Raw genomic sequence first — 14,730 nt, forward strand, 5'->3', positions numbered from 1 at the left:
GAGCGTCCTTTCCGGACGCCCCCAACCCTAGCACGTGAGGAGTGCACACAAAATGGTGGCGGCCGTTCCACACGGCTGCTGCCATTATGATGTCATGACCGCGCCGCCTCTATACGGGGCGACGCGGACGTGACATCGTCACGCCGCACCAGGGCGCATAGTACGCCCCTTCCCCGGCCGCAAAAGGAGCTCCAAAACGGAGCTCCTTTTGCCGTTTGCGTCGCTGGGCACAGCCTTCAGACGACTGTGTCCAGTGATGCAGAGGAGAAAGGGACCAAGTGGCCCCTTTCTCCTCCTCCCCGCCGCCGTGAGGTGTCCTTGGGGCTTGAAGCCCCAAGGACACCCCTTTCCAGGCTGTGGGGAAGGGGCCTTTTGCTGCTTCCCCACAGCCTGGAAAGCAGCGGATCGGGGCCTCAGTGGCTGCCGCTCTGGCCACTGAGGCCCTGATCCGGCTGGGAAAGGGGCAGGTGCAGGCCGCTGCTTTTCAGCGGTCTGTAACCCGCCATTATTACCTTTCCACAGGGGAGGGTTTTTAATTTTATTTTTTAAATTAAAGTACAATACAATTGGCCCTCTTTATCCATGGATTTTTTTTAATCCATGGATTCAAGCATCCACAGCTTGAAAATATTCCAAAAAAGTATAAATTCCAAATAGCAAACCTTGATTTTCTATTTTACATAACGGACACCATTTTGCTCGGCCATTATATTTAATGGGATTTGAGCATCCATAGTTTTTGTTATCCATGGGGATCCTGGAACCAAACTCCAGTGGATACCAAGGTCCCACTGTACTTACAATGACCCATGGATAAGTTGACTCAGGGTTTTGGGGTCAATTTTTTTACTAAATTTTCTAGACTTGTACATGAATATTTACAGTATGCATGTATGAAGGCTCATTCCTGACCATTAGCCTTCTAGTACTTCTCTTCTTTCCATAAAACAAACTTCCCACCGACCAGCCTCAAACTGCATGGCAACAATATTGTGTTTTACACTAATCATGCAAAACAAGCCATTGTTAAGGTTGGCCTTCACTTCTTTGGAGAAACAATTAGAGATATATACACCCAGAAACTTTTTCTTGAGGGTTTACAATTTTTATTGTTTGTGGCATTTGACTCGAATGACTTTTATGAAACAAACATGTGTGAGAGGACATACTATTGTCTCCATTGTATGATGGGAAGCAGCCAAGGTGGTGGAGTATGAGCAGGTTCAGGGAGGAATCAAAGAAGGGGCCTTTGGGTTGGATTCCAGATGTAGGCTAGATTAAATACCACAATACACTGTTATAGCACTACTATTTCACTTTAATTGTTATTGTTTTCTCCAGTTGAATTCTGGGATTTGCAGTGTAGTGAGGCCTAAGAGCTCTCTGGCTGAGAATGCTAAAGAGCCCCTCCTTAAACTGCAAATCCCAGGATTCCACAGGAAACAGCCTTAGCAGTTAAAGTAGAATAATAGTGCTATAATGTACTGTGATATTGTCCTTAGCCTGTGAGCTGCAGGTTCCCCTCCAAGATCTACATTTTGTATGTTTGTGTATCCTTCCAGGCATAGGGTTGCCATAGCGCCGGACCTCCAAACCGGGAAAAATGTAGGACAAAATTTTCAAATGTAGGACACACAAAAAATGTGTCCTACATTTGAAAATTATGCCCTACATTTTCCCTCGCGATCGCGGCGGGGAGCGGAGGCCAAGCAGCGAGGAAAGCCTCCACTTAAGGAGGCTTTCCCTCCCCGCCTGGGCCCCGGGCCTCGCCGCAATCGGAGGCCAGGATCGGGGCCTCGCCTCCTTCCTGGCCCCCGCAGGGATCAGGAAGGAGGGGAGGAGGCCGGCGGCGATTGCCGCGGCCTCGCCTTGTTCCTGGCCCCCGCAGGGACCAGGAAGGAGGGGAGCAGGCCGGCGGCGATCGCCGCGGCCTCGCCTCGTTCCTGGCCCCCGCAGGGACCAGGAAGGAGGCGAGGAGGCTGCAGGGAGGCAGGGAGGTTGGTGTGGCTGCGCCCAAGAGGCGCCGCCTCCCTGCAGCCTCCTTTGCCCCAGGCCTCGCTGCCCTCCTCTTCCTCCGCGCGGCCATGCGCGGTGGAGGAGGAGGAGGGCAGCGAGGCCCCAGGGTTGCCTAGCAACCCCGCTGCAACCGGGCTTTTCCCGGTTTTTGGCGGCACCCGTGCCGTGACCGGGCAGGTGCCGCCAAAACTGGGAAAAACCCGGTTGCAACCGGGTTATGGCAACCCTATCCAGGCATCTTGTGATCTATTTAGTGGCTTTAACCATCTCCACTGCTTGGGTTGTTTCCTCTCTCTTTTTTAGTGATTTTACAATGTTGTTGTATCTGTTTAAACCAATCTCCCTTTACTATAGCTGTAGAGTATTTAATGGTTTGAGGTTCCTGTACTGGTTTTATTGTTTCCTGCATTTTTTTCTGCATACTTCTGATTTCACCTTTTTATTTTATACCTTTTTAAAGGTGTTTTTAAATGGCTCCAAAAACATTGGTTTTGGGGCAGTCCCAAACTATAAAACAAACATACATACAGATCAGTATACATATATGTATATTGTAGTCCACCTGGGGAAGCCTATTATTTGAAAAGGCAATGAAGACATGCATTAAATATAAAAAGATCTTATCCCGATGCTCTTTCTTTAGAGATGTATGAAACCATATAAAGTAACTAATAATTCACTGAAGGTGTGGTTTCCCAGTTTTGGAACTGGAATGCACCTTGCTGGAACAGTGAATCAACATAAAACAAATAGGCTGCAGTCCAGAAAGGGAGATTTCCTCCTTAGCTCTCCAGTAGCTAGCAGATGGAATAAGCTGTCTTGTCAGTCTGCAATTACCATAAGAAAAAACCCCATGTGCATACAGATCTTTTGATGTTCACAGCAGAAAAACCCATCTAGAATATGATTATAATATATTTCTATTTTATAAGGCTTCTGAAAGAACTGGAAGTCATCTGTGGATCCACTTTTGGCCAACAGGAGTTAATTGAAAAAGCGAAGGTGTTAGCCAGCCTGGCAGAAATAATTCACAATTCTGAGAATGAAAAAGGGTGTGAATAAGAAAGTGAAAACAATAAGTTTGAAAGACTAGATTTCAAATTGAGAGAGCTGTTTAAAGTAAGGTTTTATTGACAAGTTAAATAAAAGGTACATTAGACTAGAGAGACAAGCCACAGAAATAGCAACCATCTAGCAAACTATTTTGTTGTTAGGAATGATCCGCAGGGCCTTTCCGAGCTGTACACAATGGGCTAAATCCAACGTTTGTCCTGCTTATAGGGAAATGTTGAATGAAACGAACATCTAATTTAATTCCCATAGATTTTAGTGTCTCTACTTCAGACTGACCTGACACTGGATTTATTCCAATATTTGTCCAGTTACTATTAAACTGTTGCACGAAATATGGATATCTTACCTTAAGGTATCTCACTGTGTATCCACCAGACCGACTAAAAAGAAAGCCCCAGATTTTGTTCCTGGTTCTTCTGATTTTATTCTGCATACACATTTTGCTTATTCCACAATATTTTCTGTCAGTTTGTGGTATGATCAGAGGCTTTTTATACCAGTTTTGCAGATAAGTTTATTTTAACCCAGTATAAAACTAGAAAAAAAACAGGACAAAATCTGGAGATGTGCCCATAGCTGTTGCTAGGAAATCCTCTTTTGCCTGATTTCAGGCAGGAAAACATGGTTCATTCCTCCTTGTTAAGAAGTGGGTTTTATATCTACAAAAGCTCATGCAAATATAAAAACCAGTTAGTCTTAAAGATACTGCTGCATGCTCTTTCCCTCTCTCCCTCCCTTCCACCTTTTTATAATTGAAGAGACTACACAGCCACTTCTTTGTTATCCTGTATTCAAACCACTTTGGTGTTTGTATCCCAGCATTTTTCAGACCACATTTGTGACAGTTCTTAAAAACCAATTGTGGTTTTTGACACTGAGCTGTGCTGACTAACGATAATGCTTTTGGGAGTGTCTTCCATTCTACAGAACCAGTTTCACAACATTTCTTTTTCACTAGCCTTTTTGACCTGCAGGAGGAAGGCATTTACAGGCAGGATATTCATGTGTGTCCTTTATTTTCTTCCATTTTATGATGGAATTAGTCAGCCATTAACATACCCTTCAACTGTCCTGATTTGGCAGAGACAGACCCTGTCAAAGAGTGTTGTCCCACTTTTTCAGATGCTTTAAAATGTCCCAGTTTCTCTCTCCACCTCCCACTTTCTTTCTTTGTCCTCAGCTTACTTCAGTTGGTGCAAACTGAGTTCAAAATGGAAAAGTAGTTTGAACTCAGTTAACTCATTTGGTGAGGAAGGAGTGGAATCTTGCCCTTCCCAGTGAGCCCAGAGAAAAGCAAACTGTCACAACTTCTCCTAGCATGTGTGTATATCTTCACTGATAACTTTTGCCATCTTGGCCACACTGATGTGTCCAGTAGCATCACTAGGGTTGATGTTACCCCAGTGTGGTAACTCATATTGCTACCATCAGGATGCCCAGCACACACCTCAGGCACCCCCCTTTGCCAGCCAGGGTGTCACTGCCATGATGGGGATGGGGTACTGCTGCTGCCTGGCAGCCCCTTGTGGATCTGGTGGAGCTGCTGGCTGAACGGGAAAGAGAGGCGATGGTGGCAGGGATGGCCATGGACATTTTTCCCTTTGCAAAAGGGGAAGAGGCTATGGCTGCCACTGCCGCCACCACTAGTAAAAACTCCTTTTGCTCTGCTCTGGCTGGGGGTGGAATGGCTGGAGAGGTCTTAGAACAGACAGTGAGTGCAGTGTTGTCACTAGAAGGTGCGGGGGGTGCAGACCGCGCCAGGTGACACCTTAAGGGGGGAGGTTACACCATTGCTCCTCAAACACCAGTATTTTGATGAAAACATTGTGGCATTTGCCTCTATCTCTTTAAAATGCTTTAAGAGATAGTGGGAGTGAGGCAAAGCTCAGTGGTAGAAGAAAGGAGGTGCCCCAGAATTTTTTTAAATTACAATTTCAAATTTCAATTTTTAAAAAATATATTTTTAAAAAAATGTTTGAAAAATATTATTTTAATTTTTTTCTTTAAAAATATTACATTTTAACCAAATCTTCACTATGTATATTAAATACATTTAGGTTATGCGTATGATATTGCAATTTGAAGGTATAGTTTTAATTTTGCTAGTTGCTTGTGTCACAACTATTAACATTACATTCAGTGGTATATGGGAATTATGATTTACAAGTAACATTAGTGCAAAAAAGCATTACTAAGGATTCTGTATGGCGGGAAATGGGAGGAAGTCAATGGGGGGGGAACACCATGAGTTCCCACATTGGGTGACACCAACCCTAGGGATGCCACTGAGTGAGTGACTGCCCCACCAAGTGTTCATCCCCTCTCTAAGGTGTCACCCAGTGTGGTATGCACTCCCCACACCTCCAAGGGATGCCCCTGCATGAGTCTCATTTTTCATCTGTGTTGGATGGTGTGGCATTACAGGGTGGACATATAGCATAATAAACTACAGGGCTTCTTTTTCTAGTGACCTACCCTGTTTTACATATGCGTTGGTTGATTGTGCAGAGTTGTGCAGAGATAGGGTTTGTGCCATATTTCCATTTGTTATTGGCTGGGCTTGTCGTACCTGCTTTCCTATCTCTAAAACATGTTTGTGCCATCAGACTTTCTCACGCTGGCGTGGGTGTTGTATAAGACTGTATAAGAGTTTTATGAAGAGTTTTTCCATTTTCATATGTAATGTTTTTAACTTTTTAAAACTGTATAATTGTTTTTTAAACTTTGTATTTTTAATGCTTTGTATTGTTTTAACTTGGACTGTTTTTAAAAATTTTGGCTGTCTTGCATCCCTATACTGGGAGGAAGGCAGGATATAAATAATAATTATAATTACCCCATAGATTCTGAGGAATCTGAAGCACAGGAGTCAGGTATAGAAAGGACTCCATCTCTCTCTCCCCAGCCCTGCCTAATCTAAACAGCTAATGGCCAATGTATTTGATGGGGAACTCCATCAAACCAGGGTGGGCTCCACGGCAGCTAGAGTTGGGGGATACTGGGAAGACACTCCCATCATTTGTGGAATATTGTTGGGACAAGAAACAGTGGGGGGAAAGCCAATACCTCTTAAATAAGAAATGCTCAACAATCAAGCACCTGGCGTCTAAAGATCAAACATCTTTAAATCCCACCGTTTTTGTTATTCTGAACTTTGCATTTTTGTTTTCTTTCTGTTTGTGGATTTATTTGGATTCTTGTCCTCTGGACTGGCTTCAGTTTTGTGTTTCTTTGTCTTTCCCTTGTGGTTCTGTATTGTGACTATTGGCTTCTCCTGAAGGATTTTGGAATGGCTGAGAACTTGCTGCTGTGCCTCCCTTCAGCCTTGGTGAACTCCCATAATTACTCATGTAAGATCTGAACTGGATTGAGTCATTTATGAGTGCTTTTCCCTACTAGGTCCTTCCACTCCATTCACTTCACGCCTGTAGGTACAAGACAGGGGCAGAAATAAATTGTTTCTTTGTCATCTTTTTAAAAGCATAGAAGTCATGAGGGTCTGTTCCAGCCATGTAAGATGCTAAAAAAAAAAAAAAAAAGCAAGACTTGAGAATGAAAAAGGAAATATACATTTAAAAAAAATAAAAGGGAATGAGATATAATTAAAGATGTTATAAACAGCAGAAGTCTGTAGGAAGGAAATGAGAAAAAGGGGAAAAGGCAATTCTGAAACTGAATTTCAGATAGAAAAGGGTGTTAAAAAGAATGACAGATCATCAGTAATAAGAGAAAGATGAGTGCAAATAGCCTGATAGCCCAAGTAGCAAGGTGAAATATTAATGGCACATAAAGTAGAGGAGCAAATTGTTCAATTTTAGCTTTGATTCAGACATCCCAAAGTGCAGATTGTAACTGGATGATTCTGAAAATCTTATTTTTTAAAAAGAAGAAAATGTGACCTATACCTCCCCCAAGGTATGGAATAAGCAGTGCAAATAATAATTGCAAATGCTCAAGGAACAGGAAGAGAATATAGCTAGAATGATCAGCAAGCATAGTAAGAGGCTGTTCCAAATATGGTCAGCAATTAAATCCAAGATTTAATTATTAAGTCAAGACTAAGAGCATATCTACACAGGCCAAATAAAATGATCTTACTTCATCTTCACAGAATGCTGTCTAGAAGACGAATAGGACAATTGGGGTCAAATCAAATTCAGCATCTCAGGGCTTTAATCTGGACCAAAAAGAGTTGGGATTTACTCCAAATGTGAGCAGAAAATCCAAGTATTTAAGTATCTGTATCGACTGCACTCCATAGTCATGTCAGTTTGGGGCTGGGCAGGGAGAGTTCAGAAATAAGTAGATGTACACGCATGGGAGAAGGGGAAAAACTGGAATGGCCACAGTTGTGTGGCTGCACATACTGTGATTTACCAGAGCAGGTGAGTCATCTTAGTCTGTGTGGTAATTGTGTAAACAAGCCTATGGTCCCTGCAGACTGGGGTAACTGAAAGTAAATTGGGTTTTCCTGTCAATGTAGATGTGCCCACAGGTAGCATGTTTATGAAGAAGGCCAGCAATAGAGCATTATCTCTCTGGACATTATCACATGGGAGAAATTGGGGGTAATAGGAAGATCGATGCAGTGTGATTCTGGATGCAATTATGCGGATTCACGTTATTGCACAAGAGGTTATCACACGTAATTGAAGTCAATGCTAGGTCAGTTCGAACCCAATCGAGGGTCAACCGAGAGATGTGTAAATTCGGGGAAATACAGAATTTACAAATCCTGTTCTACTCCAAAGTTGCGTTCAATTTGAAATTGGCAGGTATGGAACGCATGTCTCGGTTGCCCTAGGATTGCCTTAGAATCAGACTACAATCCCCAAGCTCCTTTGCTGGCTGCAATTCCCCCTCCCTCCCTCTGGGTGTGGGGGCTTTTCTCTCAGCCTCTCGAAGTACTTCTGGAGCTGTTTTGGGGATGAAGCAGCCCTCCCCACAGAGACACAGACACACACTGCCTCCCTCCCTCCTCCTCTCAGCCCCTTCTGCTTCTTTCCCTTTGCAAAACTCATCCTCTTCAACTGGAGGGAAGAGATTGGCTCCCTCTTTCTCTCTCGTGACCCTGTCACAGGGTTTTCTTGGCAGGTTTATTCAGATGGGGTTTGCCATTGCCATTTTCTGAAGAGGCTGAGAGAGTGTGACTTGCACTAGGTCACCCAGTGGGATTTGATCCCTGCCTTCTAGAGCCATAGTCCAATGCTCAAACCAAGTGCAAGGTTGCTTTGGATTGGTTTAGAATTGGTGACTTGCCTAAATAACATGAAATAAAGGGTAATGAATGAACAAATAACGTGAATTGCCTAAATAACATGAAATAAAGGGTAATGAATGAACAAATAACATGAAACAAGGCAAAACCATGGGAACCGGAGGCAAGCCCCGCCAGAAGTGTAAAAAGGTCACGATCCGATTCTGCCCTCACTGCGGATGTGCAGGGATGCTAATTCGGATTCTAGACTACAAAGGGTACATACTCATATGATAATTTCTTTTGCATTCGCACTACTTTGGCTTTGGGATGGGTGCTGTGTTCTTCTGTGGTGTGATAGCCATCCATGTACTTGTGTTCATTTCCAAATTGGCCCTACTTTCTTTTCTTTTGAAATTGAGAGACATTCCTCCCATGTGATAACGTTCCCTGTAAGAACAATGAAAATCAGATCAAGGGAATTATACACTGTATCTCATGAAGTTACTTAATGAAACTAAAAGACTATCTCTGGCTTTTCTTCGAGAACGAAGATTCAGTTACTCAGGGTGCTAATATAATGTAGTTTCATTCTAGAGATGAGCTGAGAGAGGACTGATGAGGGTAGAAGAGGTGGGAAAACATCTCTAAAAATATCAGTTTAAATTAAAGAAGGGTCAGAATAAGTAGACAAGAAGGGAACTCACTTTGGATCACTCAAATTATCTACTCCTATTTCTACTGCTTGCTCTAAGGCATTCTTGATTCTTCACTTGTTGTACTTCTAACACTTTGGGCTATATAAGCATTTCTCCCCACCATAGGCTCCCCACCCTTCAAAAATTGTATTTCAGCAAACCTTGAGATTCCCGTAAGCTTGATGATGTCTTCTGCTTATGCATGGGGTGTGTGTGTGTGTGTGTGCAGTTTTGGTTACCTAAGAACATGCACATTGAGGACTGAGATCATGATGACTAAATATTGTGGTGATGACGCTGATGAATATGCCTGAAAGTAATCTGAATAAGTATGTAAGGATACATCCCAATCATAGCACTTTTGAAATACACAGAATAAAAAGTCAGCCATGAAAGAAATCAAAGAACAGTTCTCCTTTGTAACTGAGTAGAAGGAGAAAATGGATTTAAATTGCAGGAAGTAAATTAAAACAGTCAAAAACCTTTCTAGGCATCCAAACACTTTGAGTGGGAGAGCATAAAAAGAAATGTAAATTGGAGAGTCAATGAGTATCATTTGCAATAAATTACCCAAATAAAAAGGCAGCAAGTTGATTTCACAGAAATTCTGCCTATGTTTTTTCACCTCCATGGTTAACAGGATCTTTGGGTGTATCACGAGTGGGTGGGTAGGGAGAACTTCAATGAAATCAGGGATAGGAATCTTGTGGCTCTCCAGATATTGTTGGACCTCTGCTCCCAACATCCCTCATCTCTAGCTATGCTGACTAGAGCTGCTGAGACTTGCACTCAAACAATACCTGGAGGGCCACAGGATTCCCATAGAATCATAGAATCGTAGAATTGGAAGAGACCACAAGGGCTATCCAGTCCAACCCCCTGCCATGCAGGAAATCTAAATCAAAGCATCCCCGAGCTGTAAGCCTGCCTCCAGCAAAAGCTCTCCTGGGAAGTCTGGGGGAAGAGTCCATTGCTCCCATCCTCCAAAGCCCTGTGCGATCAGGGAAGACTCTGGGAGCCGGGACATTCTCCTCCTCCTTTTGGCCCCAGGCCTCCAGAAATACTTTGGCAGGCCGCATGCAGCCCCGGGCCACAAGTTGTGCACCCCTGATCTAGACAGTATACTTTTATTGATGCAACCTAAAATTGCATTGGCCTTTTTAGCTGCTGCATTGCATTGTTGACTCATGTTCAACTTGTGGTCTACTTGGACTCCTAGATCCCTTTCACACATAGTTTCATTCAGCCAGGTTTCTCCCATCCTATATCTGTGCATTTCATTTTTCCGCCCTAAGTGCAGTACCTTACATTTCTCCCTGTTGAATTTCATTTTGTTAGCTTTTGCCCAGCTTTCTAGTCTCTTCAGGTCATTTTGAATGTTGATCCTCTCCTCTGGGGTATTAGTTAATCCTCCTAATTTGGTGTAATCTGAAAATTTGATAAGTATGCCCCCAATTCTCATCCAAGTCATTGATAAAAATGTTGAATCCCATCCTTGATTTAAGTCAAGACATTACTATGGAGGCATCCCCTCTTTCAATATGCTAAACTCTCAGTCAAAACTGTGTCTCCTAGTTTGTTTTTTTACAGGAAAAAAGTAAACAATGGAGGAGTTCTAATCATAGAACGCTCACATGCACACAGTTTGACCTTCGCCTTCACAATGGGTCAAATTTCTAATGAAAACACTCCCGGCTGCAATAAATTGGAAAGTCTTTCAAATTCATAAGGTAACTGCAATAGTGATTAGATGTTGAGCACTGCACAATTCACTGAAAATATCTTCAATCTTCCTTTAGCAATTATCTTGCTTTGAGAACTGATGCCTGTATTAGCAGTGCCTGAAATATTTTTTAAGCCACAAGCCTGTCCTACATGTTGTGCATGAGGAGAATGAAAATCAGCACTGGATTTGGAGTAGATACATGTGTCAGCAGAGGATTGAAGATGGAATGAGGCAGACCTACAGCAGAAAAAAATCTTATTACTATAGATTTGTTGTTGTTGTTGTTGTTGTTGTTGTTGTGTGCCTTCAAGTCATTTCTGACTTATGGTGAAGACCCTAAGGTGAACCTATCATGGGGTTTTCTTGGCAAGAGTTGTTCAGAGGAGGCTTGCCATTGCCTTCCTCTGAGGCTGAGAGCATGTGACTTGCTCAAGGTCACCCAGTGGGTTTCATGGCTAAGAGACACAGCCCAACATTCTTTATGCACCTAAGAAACAGGCGGGGGGGGGGGGGATCCTGTAGATAGGAATTGAAAGAAACAAAGGAATTGTTAGATGGGATGTGCAGCCTTCAGAGAAGCACTACCCAAGTTCCTTTCTGGATGTTGCCTCTTGATAGGATGTTTGTTTACTTTAAAACGGATCTGCTTATATCACTCCTTCTTTTAGTGAACTCAGTAGCTAAATGTTAATAGGATACTGGCCCCAGTAGGGCCACTGAGAAATAAGAGGGGAGGTACAAGCATGCTTGGAGAAACCCCACATTTGGAGAAATGTAAAACAAATTAAGGGAAAACCCTGTGAGGACAAAGCAAAGAAACAAAAAAAACACCAAAATTATACCAATGAGGACTATGTTATGCTGTGTTGTCAGGGAATACTGATAGTCTCTTCTGGAGAGGAGAAGACAGAAAAACATGGTAAATGGGTAATGCACTGGCATGTCCCATCTCAGGGCATGGATATTTGGAACCCTGAACAAGAGCATTATTTCCATGGTATAAATAAAGCCAGCTATAAAAGACATTGTAAAATTGAAATTCTCCCTTTTTGAAGGAAACTAATCCTTGTATTCCTGCCACCACAATATCCCCTACTTCACACACTCACATGAAAAAACATACTTAGCATGCATAGGAACCAAAACTATTCAATATGTGTGACAAAAGATTTTAACCCACCACAGTTCTCACTTCCTTAATACAGATGACTGCTGTGGGTTAAAATCAAAACATTGCTCGCCCCTGTTTTACTTTAGCAGAATTTCTCCTGGCCCGCACCTTAGTCTAGATAAAGTTAAGAATGGCTGCCTTATCTGGAAGCACTGCTCATTTTTTAGCCATGGTCCCTTCTTTTAGGATTTTATCACGGGGGGAGGGGGGGGCGGGGGCGGAGTGAGAGGAAACTGGGATTAAAAAGGCATTTTCCCAGCAAAGTCCTGAGATCACAGCGAAGATTTTCAGATGACATTGTGATTAGAGAGGATTTATTCTGGGAATAACCAGGGAATAACCAGCAACAAATCATTCATGGGGAAATCAAGGAAGCGAAGATTTGTTGCCAGTTATTCCCTGGTTATTCCTGGGATAAGTCCTCTCTAATCACAATGTGATCTTGGGACTTTGCTGGGAAAATGCCCTTTTAATCCCAGCTCTCCCCCCACCCCCATGTGATAAAGCCCTTAAACTCAAACACCAACCTCTTTGTTGGCATCCACAGCTCCTGGGATAATTTCCCTATCTTTTTGTTCCTGAATGTTGTCCGCATTTTGTTGCCTTGGAAACTGTAGAAGCCAGTAGTCAAAACTTGCTAATGGCAGCTCATCAGTGATAAGAATGGAACTGGCAGACAGCTTAACTAAATGCACATTGTTAAATCACTAGGGTGCCATTTGAGGAATTCACTTAATATGATGGGTGAAACTTCAGTTGCAGGGCCAAGATTTGCAACACTTTTGAGGGATATTTTTAAATATACTAAGGCAGAAAGAAAAGGAACATATTTCCAGAGTATGTGTCATAGTTTCCTTTAAAAAAAACAACTCATATAAAGCATGTCTATAGGTTCTGCTGACAAATAAAGGGTGTGTGTGTGTGTTGAAACAAGGAGGATAAATTCTGCTCCTCCTAACTCTGGCTACATTATGCTCTTGGAAACTGCACTATGCCCATACTCTTGTTGTCAGAACTGGAACTCTGGTCACGGATAACTGTACAAAACATTCAGATGCTATATGAACAGAGAACATGACAGGCAAAAAAAGGAGGAGGAAGTGATTGCATGAAGTTTCAAAATGTCTGAGAATCAATATGATATAGTGATTAGATTGTCTGATTCTGCAAGACACTGGTTCAAATGCCTGCTCAAGAATGAAGACCAGTGAGTGACCCATAACCATTTCTCAATCTGCCTCACAAGATTTCAGTGAGGATAAAATAAAGGGGCAAACTACATAGATAGTCTTGAGCTCCTTGAAGTCTCTCTCTCTCTCTCTCTGGCTTTACTTCACGAATGAAGATTCAGGAAGGACTCATCCCGCGCTTTCTACAAGTGCGTTGATGACTAAAAAGGCCAATCCGAGATAAACAAGTCCGGATGCAGAAGGCACAGCAGAAAGTCTCCTTGGGTGATGTTTCTGGGTTGTGGTTCTTTCTGTGTTGTCGTTTCTCTTCGAGACTCGTTCGGCGTGAGCTTTCAAAAAAGGCTGCAGCATCGTGGATAGTGCATCTCCATGTCTCCCGGTGCGAGGCCAGGGCAGACCATTGTTGGTGATCAATTTGGCCAAGCCTGAGATGTTGTTTCAGGGAGTCCTTGTATCTCTTCTTTGGGGTGCCCCTCTTACGCTGACCTGTGGCGAGTTCACTGTAGAATACTATTTTTGGGAGGCGACCGTCCTTAAAGTAAAGGTGATTAAAATACAACAATAGACAGTTAAGCTTTCTACATATATGTTAATGCATCTTTTCACCATGAGGTATGATCTGACCTCTGGATCAAATCTTAAGGAGAAGACATATTTTCTATGATTAAACTGTTTTCTCCCCCAGAATGAGATTTCTTCAGAGATGTGGTTCTCAACAGTTAAAGTTACAAATTAAGCCTGTGTTTAATTACTAATTACTAATCACAAAACAAAAGCACACTAAATGGAAAATTCACATCTGATGAAAAACCAGAAACCACTTGAAGGAGCAGTGTTTCTAAAAGCAGGTGGTCCCTTGGTATGAGCTGGGTTTTGGTTCCAGGACTCCCCATGATACCAAAATCCATGGATATTCAAGAACCATTAAATACAATAGCATAGTAAAATGGCGTACCTTATATAAAATGGTAAAATCAAGGTTTGCTTTTTGGAATGTACAGTCGGCCCTTCTTATACACGGATTTTTTATACACGGATTTAAGCATACACGGTTTGAAAATGTTCCAAAAAAGTATAAATTTACCTTGATGTTCCATTTTTTTATTAGGGACACCATTTTGCTATGTCATTATACTTAATGGGACTTGAGCATACACGGATTTTGTTATACACGGAGGATCTTGGAACCAAACCCCAGCGTATAACAAGGATCCACTGTATATATATTTAAAATATTTTCAAGCCATGGATAGTTGAATCCATGGATAAAGAATCCGTGGATATGGAGGTCCATTTTAGCACTCAGATTACAGGGTTTTTAATGCCATTCAAGGCTAGAAAATGATCTGTTTTTAATGCATTGCATTTATAAACATGCAGCATTTGAAAGCAGTTTCTCTTTGTAAGCTGTTATAAGGACTCCTTTTGTACAGCACAAGAGCACTGGATGTTAATGGTGCATGTAGTGCTAGGCATGCTTGTTTACTCTAAACGTCCACTATGTTCCTACTGAAACATGCATAGGATTACAGCCTAATACATCAACCAGTAGGTGGCCCTTGAGAACAGAGAATGAAAATATGTACAGAAGTGGACCCACACAAATTGTTATATAGCTTCAGTAATATGTTCTGACAACAGGAGTATGGCATGGTGTA

The sequence above is a fragment of the Sceloporus occidentalis genome, unplaced genomic scaffold (assembly GCF_023333645.1).
Source record: "Sceloporus occidentalis isolate IW3139 unplaced genomic scaffold, rSceOcc1.0.p SCAF_1, whole genome shotgun sequence".
Lineage (NCBI taxonomy): Eukaryota > Metazoa > Chordata > Lepidosauria > Squamata > Phrynosomatidae > Sceloporus > Sceloporus occidentalis.